Genomic DNA, 13,091 nt, shown 5'->3' with positions numbered 1-13,091 from the left:
ATTAAGTATTATTCTCATGACCACCCTAAGAAAGATATTATTTGAATGGAATTAAGAGTGATTGTAATATCTTTTTCAATCTGACAGTAATGAAGCCACTCAGCAGTTATGCTTAATGAATTGTAATGTGGAAGTGTGCTTTACAGACTGGGTCTCACTCACTGATATAATCATTAGATGATGCATCTCATTAATCATGATCTGTCACAAATCGTGCATTTCTGGATTTGGTTGCGATTGAACTTTGTTAAATGTATTACAGAATCACATACAGATAACTAAGAAAGATGAGCAGATTAAACGGCAACTGTCCGTAGGTGCTTTATCTGCTTGTGAGACTGTTACTGTAAGGATAAACTGAATGTGATCTCATCACAAAAGCCTTTGTTCAGTGGGCGCAGCAGCTTTTGGTCCCGCTATGGGACTGTACATGTAACGCACTCCTGGGTCTTTAAAAGCTGGAAGAGTGCCACCAGATGGTTAAGAGCAGAAGTGAAGATGTCATTTTCCACCCTACATCTTAAATGAATCATTACAATATGCTGTATCTCATTGTACAGATAATAGAAGCAACACCCTTTCTTCCTTACGTACAAATTATTCAAGCAAAAGAAAAGTCGGATTAAAAATGATTGTCTCAGCGCTGTTTGTTACTGAAGAGATGCTGTCAATTGCAGAAGTAACAAAACAATGTAGTCTGAATTTAAAGAAAGATTAGGAAAATGGGAGGAATTTTTGCATAACTTAGTAACAGCATATTGCCCATTACACCTCACTAGAAGTCCTTGAAATTCATTGTTATAATACAGTAGCTTAGCCAAAGATTTCCCCATGGAAAACAAGTGATTTCTTGATGCTACAGTAACGATTTGTCAAACTTTCTCTTTGAAAATGACCGCCATGCTTTGCTTCTCTGTTGATCAAAGGAACTAAACCCAGACTGATTTGTTTTCTGTCTCTCTTGTTGAATTATCCTGTGCTGCTGTATTCAACAACATTTGCATACTGGGTATTAGCTTTGGAACAAACTGGGCTTCACACAAACAAGCGCATACAGCTTTATTTAAGCAGCTAATTGAGAATCAAGTAAGCATCTCTAATCTGTTTAACAAAAAATTGTATTTTCTCAGCTAATTAATATTCGCAGTTTAGCTAAGTAAAAATCTAAACAACAGTATACACTAGTGAGTTTAGTGTGAAGTAAGACTGACAGGAGTTTAGCACCCACATAATCACACCACCCAGAGCCATGTGGAAAATAACAATAAGAATTGCTGGGCTAGTGTGTGTGTGTGTGTGTGTGTGTGTGTGTGTGTGTGTGTGTGTGTGTGTGTGTGTGTGTGTGTGCGCGCATGTGTGTTTAAAGCTCAAGTCAATTTTGAAGCTTTTGTTTAAAAGTAATTTTCAGACTTCCATGGGACAAAAATCTCCCAAAAGATTTACCAGAAGCCATAATATGCACTGTTGGATTGTGTACATTGGCTGATATATAGATATATTGACTAATCCTATACATATTTTTTTACATGAAAAATTGTCATGAAATCAGTTGGTTTCAAAGATCCAATTCAAACTGATGTGTGAGAAATTTTAACTGCTGGATGGTCTTGTTTGCCGTTATCTTGTGGTGCTCTTTCAAGGACACATACTGCGCCGCAAGTTTATTTCTAACGCTCTCAATTCTTGACCTTGGACAAAATGGCCACCACCTCTATCAATCACCAGCTCAACCAAGAACAAGAGAAAATGATGCCGCTAACAACATTATCACAGCACTTGTTCACATCTCATTGATTTGACAAAAGCCATCACTCAGCAGTGTCAGTCACATGGTTCAGTGCTCTATTATAGGAGGGATGGGAAAGCAGGAAAGATCAGACACTATAGTGGTCTCAGTGATGGGATTTAAAACGTACTATTTCTTTTTACCCTCGTAAGTTAAATCCAAAGTTACATGTAGTACTTGGAAAAATTTTCATGGTCAGAAACATTTAACAAAATGATGCAATCCAATAAAAAACAGCGCAAATTAAGGGCTGAAAAATGACCATAAACGCCGCTTAGACACAGTCAACAAAAACAGTTTTAACAAAGGTAAAACTTATTGCATGACTATTGTATTAGTTTGCATTATATTTTAAGGTGTTCCTATTGTTTTGTCCACCTTCTGCATGGGACAATAACATGAACCTTATCTTACTAATAACTGGAGGGGTCTCTGCCTGTCTGTCCTTCAAATGTCTTGACAACCGCTCATCTGATCGACTTCAAACTTTCCATCAGTATTTTTAAGGACCCAAGAAGTTCAATAGGCTATCGGCTGAAGTTTTTTGGATGAGCAGTCCTTGATAAAAATGGCATAAAAGCATTAAATGGCAGTTGGTTAGGGCTGAGGCTGATGTAATCAATTACAACAATGGTGTGTAGCTAAGGTGGCTGCACCCAGTCAAAGAATGGATTGTCTGGGAAAACAAAACTGCACCTAGAAAACCTGCACAGGATCAGCTAAAGAGACCCAAGCTCTTTGAATTGTAAATGGCAGATCACAGCAGTACGACGGCTATGGATGGTCACTTGAAGCTAAAGCATTCTGGAGAGCTTTGCTAAAGTCCAGACACAGAGAAAGGAACACAGCACTGTTTTGTTTACGTCTTCTCCCCACCCAAGCAAGATATATTAAGAATCTTAACAGACAGAACAAGTAATTTATGCAACACTGCTGTTAACGTTGCATAATATGTCATCTGAAGTTATATGGCCATTGTATACTTTGTTTCATTCGACAGACATGTATGAGTGACGAACTGGCTTCATCTGACGTTACAGATTGTTGTTACAGGCTTAACTGCATATAACCCCGGTGATGAAATAAATACCTTTAAGTTTTAAACCTTTCAGTAGGTTTACGTTCTGATTCTCCAGTTCAGGGGAATGGTAACCATGACATTCATTAAATTAATCTACACTCATTAGCCAATTAAGTACACCTAGATGCAACTAATGCAGTATAATACAACAGGCCTGCAATAAATCCTCCTTCATGAGGATTATAATGTTCAGTTTTTATTGATATGTTTGAAATAGGGTGTTTTATTTTAATGGCTGTAGTTTGTGGTGCTGGTTTTTAGTGAGAGGTGTTTCTAATGTTTTGTCCATCTCATTTATATGAATTAAGGTTGACAAAATATTAAGGACATCTCACTCTAATACAGTACTGCTTTTATCATTTACTGTCAGAAGTGATGCTAGTTCTAATAGATTGTATATTTATAAATGTTCATAATGTGAGGTTAGCATACTGTATCATCCCTTATATTAATATTGAAGACATAACCATTAAATGATTAAAGGTCAACACCAGAAATTTTGTATTTCACTTCCATAAAGTTAGAGTTTTGAGTATGAAGCTTTCACTGGAAAAGAGTGCGAGTGTGCTGTTAATGGACACTATTCTCACCCAAGTCAGTGCTCAAAGGAAATTGGAGGAAAATTAAAGATAATTCTGGATGGTAGTGGAAAGAGCTCCAGGAACACCTCAGAAAACATCCATCCATCAGCTACATCGCATTATCTTTTTGAAGGCTGCAGTGGGACTGCAGCCAATCCCATTAGGCAAGAACCTCAGAACACAGAAGTCTGCTACTGTTAAATTTTTGGAAAAACACATTTTGCTTTGTCTCACGTCTAACTGCAGTGTCAGACAGAATTATACCATACTGCTAGTATTCTAAAATTTCCTGTTGGAATAAAACAGTTAAGTATTTTGATTTCTTATACTAACTGAAAAATCTTTATATTTTATATATACACATACACTTTATAAAATGGGTTGGGAATTGGCTAACAGTGTGGCACATTTCCAGAAGTGAGCTCCTCCATCACACAGATGCTCCAACTAGCTTGTCAACAAAAAGAAAAAAAAACAACTTAATTTTTTGATTAATTATTGATCACAGTAGCACCCCCCCCCCCCCCCCCCCCCATGCTCCATCTCTGACATAAAGGCCACATAGTGCTCAGTTTTCTAGCGGACAGTGGCACACCCGTCCCCTGCGGGATACTGATGTCACGCTATTTATCATCTCCTATTGAGAGGTGATGAGGGAATGGATTCACCTACGAGGGTCTCCAGCGGTCGCACCCCAGACAGCCTTCCCGCCCCCTGCGTCCCCTCTGCAGTGTCCCAGGGGAGGTTTCAATTAAACACCCTGAATGTTTGGGACATTTTAATCCCCCCCTCCACCTTGTTTATCTCTGCACCCACACCTCTGGAGCCCAGACAGTGGAAGAGTGCATCCATGGATAAAACCATCTCTCTGTTCACTTTGTGTGCTTGTCTTCTGTATGGAGATTAGAGGTGCAGTCTGAATGTATGGCAGTGTGCCTATTTAAATGCCATACAGAGAGAGTGTTACTCGATCCTGCTTTGACACCACTTTGACACGGTGTGCTGGTGAGGGAGGCTCAACCATTACACCCTCCCCATGGTTAATGTTATCTTTAAACCCTCCGCTTGACTTAGACAAAAACTGTGACACCTTCCCCACATCATGTAAAGATATTATAACAATAGCTGGGTTTCCATCCAATAGTGTAAAATTTTAACTAAGTTTGAGGAAAATCTGTAAAAGGAAATGCAAATGAAGGCACGATTCCCTCACTACTCTTATGCGAATATTAGGAGTTTTTCCACTGAGAAACAGCTGGTGGCGGCAGATGAAAGTGCAACAAGCTGACTAATTAAGAGAGCACCTTGGCCTCACACAGATCTGTTGTTTATGTCTTTGCTATTTTTCATCTCTTCAGTAGAGCAGAAGCTTCAGTGGGTGTTTAAGTCACATGCTTCATGTACGTCGTCATGTATTTGTTGAGTCTGGTTACATTGCACTTTGTGCTTTTTGTTTTCTTGGCTTGGTTTGTTTCTATGCTGAAATTGAAAATGTGCATAAAAACCTAGTGTTAAATTGGCACAGCTTGTTCAATCATACTCCCTAATTTAAGACTCAATATCTTAATGGAACTGAAAGTGAAAGTAGTTTTTGTTTTTTCAATTGTGTGATGTATTGTGTGCATGTGTTCTGTTGTGTGCAATGTGTTTACATGCACCAATGGAGTAGCACCCTTTATTTCATTGTATTTTAAATGCAATGACTGCAAGGCTTTCTATTTTTTTTTTTTTTTTTTTAATATAGTTGGTTTTTTTTTTTTAATATATAAAGTTAAAATCAAAATTTATAATGAGGAAAATTAGTCACCCTCCCTTCAGCCAAATGAGAAATTGAGAAATACCCCCCCCCTCCTTTTTTTGTACTGGCCATTACCATAGAGCTTTAGCAGAGTGAAATAATAGCTTGTTTCTGTGGAACATGACAGGATATAAGTAAAACTTCTTAAATTGGTTCTGAATGTCAAAATAACTGGATAAAGTTGTGATTTTAATCCCTGTTGTCTACTTTCTGTCTTCCAGCTCTCCTAAACTGTTAATGCCAGTGAGAAGTACTGTCAGAGAGCTTCTTAATTAAACTTGTCTGTACGAAGAATTCATATAGTCGATGTTCTGCATGTCTCCACTTGACTGCACTGGAAAAAGTCTTTGTACATACTTCTTAAGAACATCACTTTGATAGCGGCAATAAGATGATATCTATACTGTCAGCCTGTTCCAGACCTCTTCTCAGGGTCATTAAATATTTATGTTAAGATTGACGTGTTTGTGGGGGAGAGAAAATTGATGTGATGACCTTTAACAATCAAATTGAATAGGCCCTACTGTAATGCTCTTTTTAAAACGTGGCTTTGGATCTCATAAAATTGACTTCATGGTTTCACAGTGTGTGCTCTTTGCTCTGCATAACCAGATAATCTTTGGCCGGCGATTTGCTGAGAAACAGCTTGTTAATGGTTAATTGATTAGGGCTTAATGGGAGTATTGATTAAGGTGATCTAGAGTGTAACTTTTTCATCCAGTGCTCTGAAGTCAAACAGAATAGCTGAGATGTCTGTGCAGGTCATGTGTTAAATGTTCATCATTAGTTTTTCAACTCCAGTGTTTCAGCATGGGGAGATGAGGGCTGAAGAAAATTAACCTGAACAATTTTGTCTCTAATCATTTAGTTCCACACCTATCACCACGGTTTTGTGTGGCGCTCATCTGTATTCTAGCTCTGTGCTGCCATTTTAGGAAAGTTGAATCATTTTTGATGATGGGTTGGTTTGTTTCTTTCCCAGTCCAATCAGAGAGACATGTGCATTTCCTCAGCACTTTTTAGTATGCATGTCTGTGTGAATCAATACTTAATGTCTGTTGTGTTCTTCTGCGCTTTCCAATTCAGTCTAATGCACTCTTCATTAATGAGCGCTACCTGCCTTAGTTTCCTGACAAATGTGTAACATTTAACATGTAACAGCTGCAGCCTTTAGTGATTCCATTTATTCAGATCACAGACGCCACATATGTTCCTCTGACCAAAGAAATTCATTTTGTGACAAATATTTCAGTTTCAAAGATTTCAATGGCCTCATTCTGTCTCTCCCTATATGCGGTCTTTACATGTACACAGATTTGCCCATCAGTTTGTGTCAGACAGAGAACCATCTAAAGACAATCAACATGTCCTCGGTAAAGGATTAGAGTGCCCAGGAGCCAGAGAGATCCATCACTCATCAGACACTGTTAGGGAAATTTAGGAGCTTAATTTTGCCGTTCCAGGCAGTTGGTACAGCCAGTGATTCAACATTGTTATACCAGAGACTGATGTCTCCTCTGTAACTGATGTGCAGACGGGCAGCAATTCCTCAAGGAGAGGGATGATCTCTCCTGCTGGAGTTAATGATGTCATGCTGGTGGCTGATCACTTTTTTTTTTTTTTTACTCATATTTTCAATGTAAAACTGTTTTACATGGTATATTGCAAAAGAAAAGTGCTCAAACAATTTATCAACTAATTGATTTATAGACTTGATAATTGATTCATAGTTTACTGTGATTTATCAAGCAAAAGCAAAGCAAGTGCTTTGGAGAGGTTACATTGGACTCTGAGCTGGGCATTTTTCACTATTTTGTACTATTTTTCTCTAGTTTGTATTTCTGTGGACCAAATGATTAATCATTAATTAAAGAAAACATGAAAATATATGTACAGATTAATTGCTAATGCAAATTGTAAGTTGCACCCTATCCAAGCATGCAACAATCTGTGAAATGCATTTCTTTAACACTGACATCTGAAACTTCTATTGAAATTGTTTTGCCAAATGTTAGTGTATTGCCTCAGACCACATTGCTGTGTAATACTACTACTAGCTGAACAATGATCTGATTGGACAACGTGACTGCAGTCTCCAGGTGAAAAGAAGAAAAACCTGCCTCACAAATCCATTATGACATTGCCAAGGGCTTAAGATATGAACTTAGTTGATCTTCATATTACCGTTCTGCTTGTACCTGGATCTCCATTTTAATAGGCTAATTACTGGGCAGCTGGTCTGGCGGCCAGCCTGTGCCTTAGTCAGAGGCCTGCTTTGGGTCTGAATGAGGTGCAGCCTCTGCCAGTAGACTGGAGACAGCTGGCTGTGTAGTGTGCTTTCCAGAGATGTCAGAGGAATCCTTTTCTAATCCTCTGCTCCCCTGCTGGGAGCCTGTTGTTGGAGAGACATTGCACAGAACATATGACACTGTTGATAAGAGGGACTCCATACGATTCAGTCAAATTAAAAAAGGATCAGTTTGGGTTATTAGCTGACTGTTTGTCAGGATATTATCGCTTACTTATTCAAGGATCATTTAGTGACACTGAATCTTATTGTCATGAGGGTTTTTCTCATGAACCAAGTGCAGTGTTTCATGAAGAGGAGAGGATAGACAGTACTTGGATTTAATCATTTATATTCCTCATCCCAGTATGGGTGAAGTATGTGTCATTCAGAGGTGTGAATTGAGTCAGATCTCAGGGGGATTGCAGTTGGATCAGAAGAAAGAAAAGGCTTTCCACATGATTTGGTGTGAAGCAGATTCAGACAGCACAGAGATGTTCTGCTTCCACTGATTTGCACCATATGATACTACTGTGTGGTAGTCAAGTGAAGGTCTGTGGCATTTCTATAAAATAATCATGTGCAGTGTCTGAAAGAAATTGCCCATTGGTGATCTTTTTGTTTTGCTTTGTTTAAATGTGTTAGGTTATATTAGCAGTAAGATCAGATAACCTGTACAGTGAAAACAGTCTGGGAGAACTGTGCTAATTGATCCGTGGTTAAATAAGCTTCTTGGAAAAGCAGACATGAACTATGAGCAAGTTTTATTGGCTAAACACTGATGCAACTTTGAACACATGGCGGTCGGACTTGGGAAATACTATAATGTATTTTGACTAAACATGCACCTGCCTCCTGCATACAGACCCACACACACCGAGTGAGTGGTAGAATATGACTTTCACCTGGTGTGCAGCAGCATCAATCTCTCTGGAAAAAGAAGAATGAGAGCCATCAAGATGAGAGCGATGGGTTTAATTCACTGGTGGGCTTGTGGAAAAGGATATAACATGTTTGATATTCCCAATAATAAGAAAGAAAATGCTATAAGCCTTTTATTCTGAAGTGCCAAGGGGGATGGAGGAAGCAGCTCACTTTATAACTCATACAGTACATGATACAAGAAGTCCTCTTGGTTAAGAATGAGGTATTCACAAAAAAGTGTATAAATGTCAGGTATAGAATGATGTCATACAAAACCCTATGCATTAATTTTACCTCTGAAAGTGTCTTGTCCAGTTTGAATTTAAATGTAGCATTTTAATGCTGTTTTTTAATATATCCCCAGTGTTTAAAAAGCCTTTTGTTGCTTGTGCATCATAGAGATACCTACATATCAGGAGAATAAAAATGGCCTGTGTGTTCAGAGGGGGGCTCAGCAGAGTCTGATTGATTTGGCTGTAACAGTGACAACAGGCCTCCCCTGTGTTTCACTCCGCATAATTCTTTGATTAATGCCGTGCATCCCAAAATCGCTCCACTGCAACACGAAATCGAATTAAATCACCTGGATACAATCTGTAATTGATTGGAAATGTCAAAGACGAGGGGCAATATCATTAATAACTTGAAGGATTTAAAAAAAAAAAGTGGATTAAGTGATTTCTTTTTATATTGTGTTTTATTTGGCCCATAATGCATTTCATCATGCTGCTTGGTGGTATCAGGATGTCACGTGTGAGGTATCGGTGCTGAATATCATCTTTTTTCTTTTAGTCTGTATTTCACCTTGTCAGATGCTTGTCGCTGCTCCCTACAGGCCAAATTCAGATGTATGTTTCTTTGTTGTTGGTTGTTGTGTACCAAATCAGCGGCCACAGATCACTAAAGCATTAAATGAAAGAACTGTACTCCTATCCACTTCACAGTGTATGCTTTTGTTTCAAATCAATACTGTAAATTATTGAAGGCGTGGGATGGGGATATGCCAAATGATATTCATTGAAGAGAATCATGTTCCCCTGAGCTGTCAATAAAGCTGAGCATGTTCTTTCACTCCACCTCCTGGCGAGCCCATTGTAGATAGGAAATTCCTACTTTGTCAGGTTGTATTTTTCATGAATAACAATTACAGACTTTCATAATTCCTTTCATGCAAGAGTGTACTGCCTCAGTGATTGATCTTCTTAAATCTGCCTATTCCTACCTATCCCTATGATAAGCTGACAATGCGCTGTAACACATAGTACATCAGGAGCATAAAGGTGTGTCTGTTTGTCCCATTTCAAGCTCCGGAGAACTAGGTGGGATTTTTTTTTTTAAAAAGGTTATTTAATTCACTAACTGCAGGTGAAGTGGAGAGGGTGGGTTGATATGCGAGACCAGCTAGAGAGCAGAGCAGTAGTAGTAACATTATCAGCCAGATACAAATACAGCATTCAATAATGTATTGAACTGAAACCTACAAAGTTGCCTGAGCAAGTTTTCTTTTACAGCAGTGGATAGGAGGGACATACAGATAATAGCAAGAAGTGACAAAACAGCTACAAAATGACAAATGTGACGATGACAAACTGTAAGCTGAAACAAGTCTACATTAAGCATTATGCTCAGTTGACAGGTTATTAGTTACCTAGCTTAAACTAATGCATTCTAATGTAGCAGCCTTCAGGAAGACAGGATTATAGAGAAGATATATATATGAGGGTTTTCTTAGATTTTGTTTTTATCACTCATAACATCCAACGCACTAATGTTACAAAAATTTTCATCGTAGTTTTCAAATCAAACCTGTGAAATTTTGACTGACCCTCATTGGTACACCTCATTCACTTTAAATGAGTTATCATATTTTGAAACAAATATGCTCTCACTGTATGATAAATTTGCTTATTTGTAACCAGCTATTTGTATTTTGCAATGCAAATTTCTCATGACCACGGGTTATGTAGTTAGACAGGGGGCAGTTACCCTGATTGTAACCCCCTCCTCCTTGTCATCCAGTCATATGAAGTCCTTCACAGTGCCATGCGTCAGGATAGCTTCCACCACAAAATTAGACGTGTGGAATCATTAGCATCCGTCATGTCAAAGGCAGTGCACATCACCTCCTTCTGAGCAGGTTTAGGTTTAATGATAATTATCCCCCGAAGCTCCACTGACCCACCATTTTTTTTTTTTTTTTTTTTTTTTTTTTTTTTTTTACGAAAATATGCAAGGTAAACAAGTGTAATGCATTCTGGGTTGTGAAGGTCCAACAGTTCCTCCACTGATGTGAGACAGCCATTATTATTCTGGCTGTCAGTATTACACACACAAGTGAGCAGATGATGCCTTATAGTGTCCTAATAGAGCCATCAATATCCACATCCTTGGCCTCATTCAGTCCGTCACACCTTGTCCCACTACTTGTGTCTGTTCTAGCAAGAGGGAGGTTTATGAATAACTCGACAGAGTGTGTGATCTTTGAGTGTTTTCTGCTGGAAATGGGCGACAATGCATCAGAGCCTCCGGGCCTCCCCGTCCCACAAATCTCCATCTTGTCTTTATCAAAACATCATCATTGTCTCGCACTATTATGGCCATCAAGAGGGACTTGCCACACATAATTTACATCTAAGCATTTTAGAGACTTTTGATGCCCAGTAACAAACACACACACGTTAATGCCTCAAATCCTGTTCACTCGCACACATTCAAGATAATTTACCTGTTGGTCTTTATCATTTATTGTGCTGATTCTTGTCTTCTTTTTTTTTCCATCTTGGTCTGGTTTAGGATTAAATAAACCCTTATGAGAATTTTTAAGAGACATAACTGAATGTTTTACGATGTTTAAATGAAAAGAAAATCCAAAGTTAATGTGGTGTAAAAATAAAATTCTGAGAATGGCTCTGTCTCCATGCACCATTGCTTTAAGTAATGCAAGATACGCAGATACTGTATGTGTGCTAGTGGCAGGAGCAATAACAAGCCATTATCTCTTTCATCATGTTCTTTTCTAAAAATCCTCATTCTCCTTGTAGCTGAATTTCATTGTGTGATCATCATCTCCTGCAGTGAGCTCGACCGTCAAGAGTCTCTTGCCACATGGTACTATACACATTATTTACTCTCAAGCATTTTTCTTCACACTCATGCCTCCCTCTTGCTTGCTTTCTTCACTCTTTGTCCACTTACATGTGCAGGAAATTATTTCATGACTTTTCTCTACTCCCATCTTGAGTAAATCCTGGCTGACAGTTTTATGGCCCTAAGAAATGTGGGTATAGAGTCTAGAGAGAGAGAGAGAGGGCTGATATCTAGCTGACCGACAGATAAGCAATGGAAACGGGTTGAAAAGAATAGGAGCAGCGCCTCAAAATGTATTAGGTGTGTCATTCTCTCCCACAAGCCTGCAGCCAAGTTCAAATCAGGACACAGCAAAGACAAGAGGGTAAAGATTAAGGAAGACCATTATTCCCATGGAGTGGTCTTCCTCAGTGTGGCAGGGATGCTTGTTGTCATAGTTTGGTCATGTTCATGGTCTGGTAGGCGGATTTTGTTACCATAGTTCAGAGGCTAAGAGGTTCAGGCTAACTCTTTCCCCCCTGTTTCCAGTCTTTATACTAAGCTAAGCTTGTTGGCTGCAAATGGATTTCTAAACTCGACAGTGATGTGAATCTTCTCATCTAACTCTTGGCGAGATGCTAAATTAGCGTATTTCCCAAAATGTCAAACTATTCATTTAAAGCATTACTTTTGCCAATTAGGAAAGTTTAACAAAGATGTGACACTTCCTCCAGGAGGAATTTGGAATCTAATAATTCCATAAAACACTATCAATGAATAACATTAACATAGACATCTAAATGTGATTTCTACTCCACTGACAGATCAGGGTTTTAAAAGGGATTTGCATAGTTTAAAATTCTCACTCTACATCAAGCTTTGGCCCAACAAACGGCGAGTGAAAGCTTTGGGCTAACACGCGTCTAATCGGTTGTGCACATCACCACAAGATGAGGGGTGCATACTCCCCCAAATCATGATGATGAGTGTGGTTTGATAATGCCAGTCAAACATGTGGAGTTTACATTCTAGATCCGTCATCGTGTCCTGTTATCCATATTTCATCCATACTTGTGTGGTTACGTGTATGTGATCATGTTCGTGTGAGTTTGCAACACTAAAGACTAACAAACCATTATGCTATGCAGTGTGTGTTTTGGCCTTTGAAGGGAATTGATCTACAGCAAATCTGTAACTAATTTAAAAACATGTCCTCTCCAACGAGCACGACTGGAGGCCCATGTTGTTTACATAAAGAATTCCTTTTGAAGTTTATTAGCTTTTTAACTGGCTTTATTTCTTTGATCCCTTCTGGGAGAAAGTACAGTAAGCTTTATTGTAAGGGGCAACCTACCATAGCTGCTTTCCCCAGAGCTATTGTCTATGTGATTGTATTTTTTCTTTAATAGCAGAAATCTACCTGTGAGTTCTGTAAGATCCTGTAAGACTTTCCTTTTTTGCTTTTTGCAGCAGTACTGAAAGAATGTCAGGGAAACTCAGTTGTGTTGTTTTGTTCATATATTTGTCCATATATTCCACACTATTCTGATATATGACATTAATGTGGC

The 13,091-nt window shown here is 38.6% G+C and overlaps 1 long non-coding RNA gene across 1 annotated transcript in view; it reads left to right on the top strand.

Moving 5' to 3' along the window:
* Positions 1 to 13,091, top strand: part of LOC130179674 (uncharacterized) — a 69,216-nt gene that overhangs the window by 39,826 nt on the left and 16,299 nt on the right. The window lies entirely within an intron of this gene.

This window comes from Seriola aureovittata, chromosome 13, assembly GCF_021018895.1.
Source record: "Seriola aureovittata isolate HTS-2021-v1 ecotype China chromosome 13, ASM2101889v1, whole genome shotgun sequence".
NCBI lineage: Eukaryota > Metazoa > Chordata > Actinopteri > Carangiformes > Carangidae > Seriola > Seriola aureovittata.
This window is presented reverse-complemented; position numbering and strand designations above follow the sequence as displayed.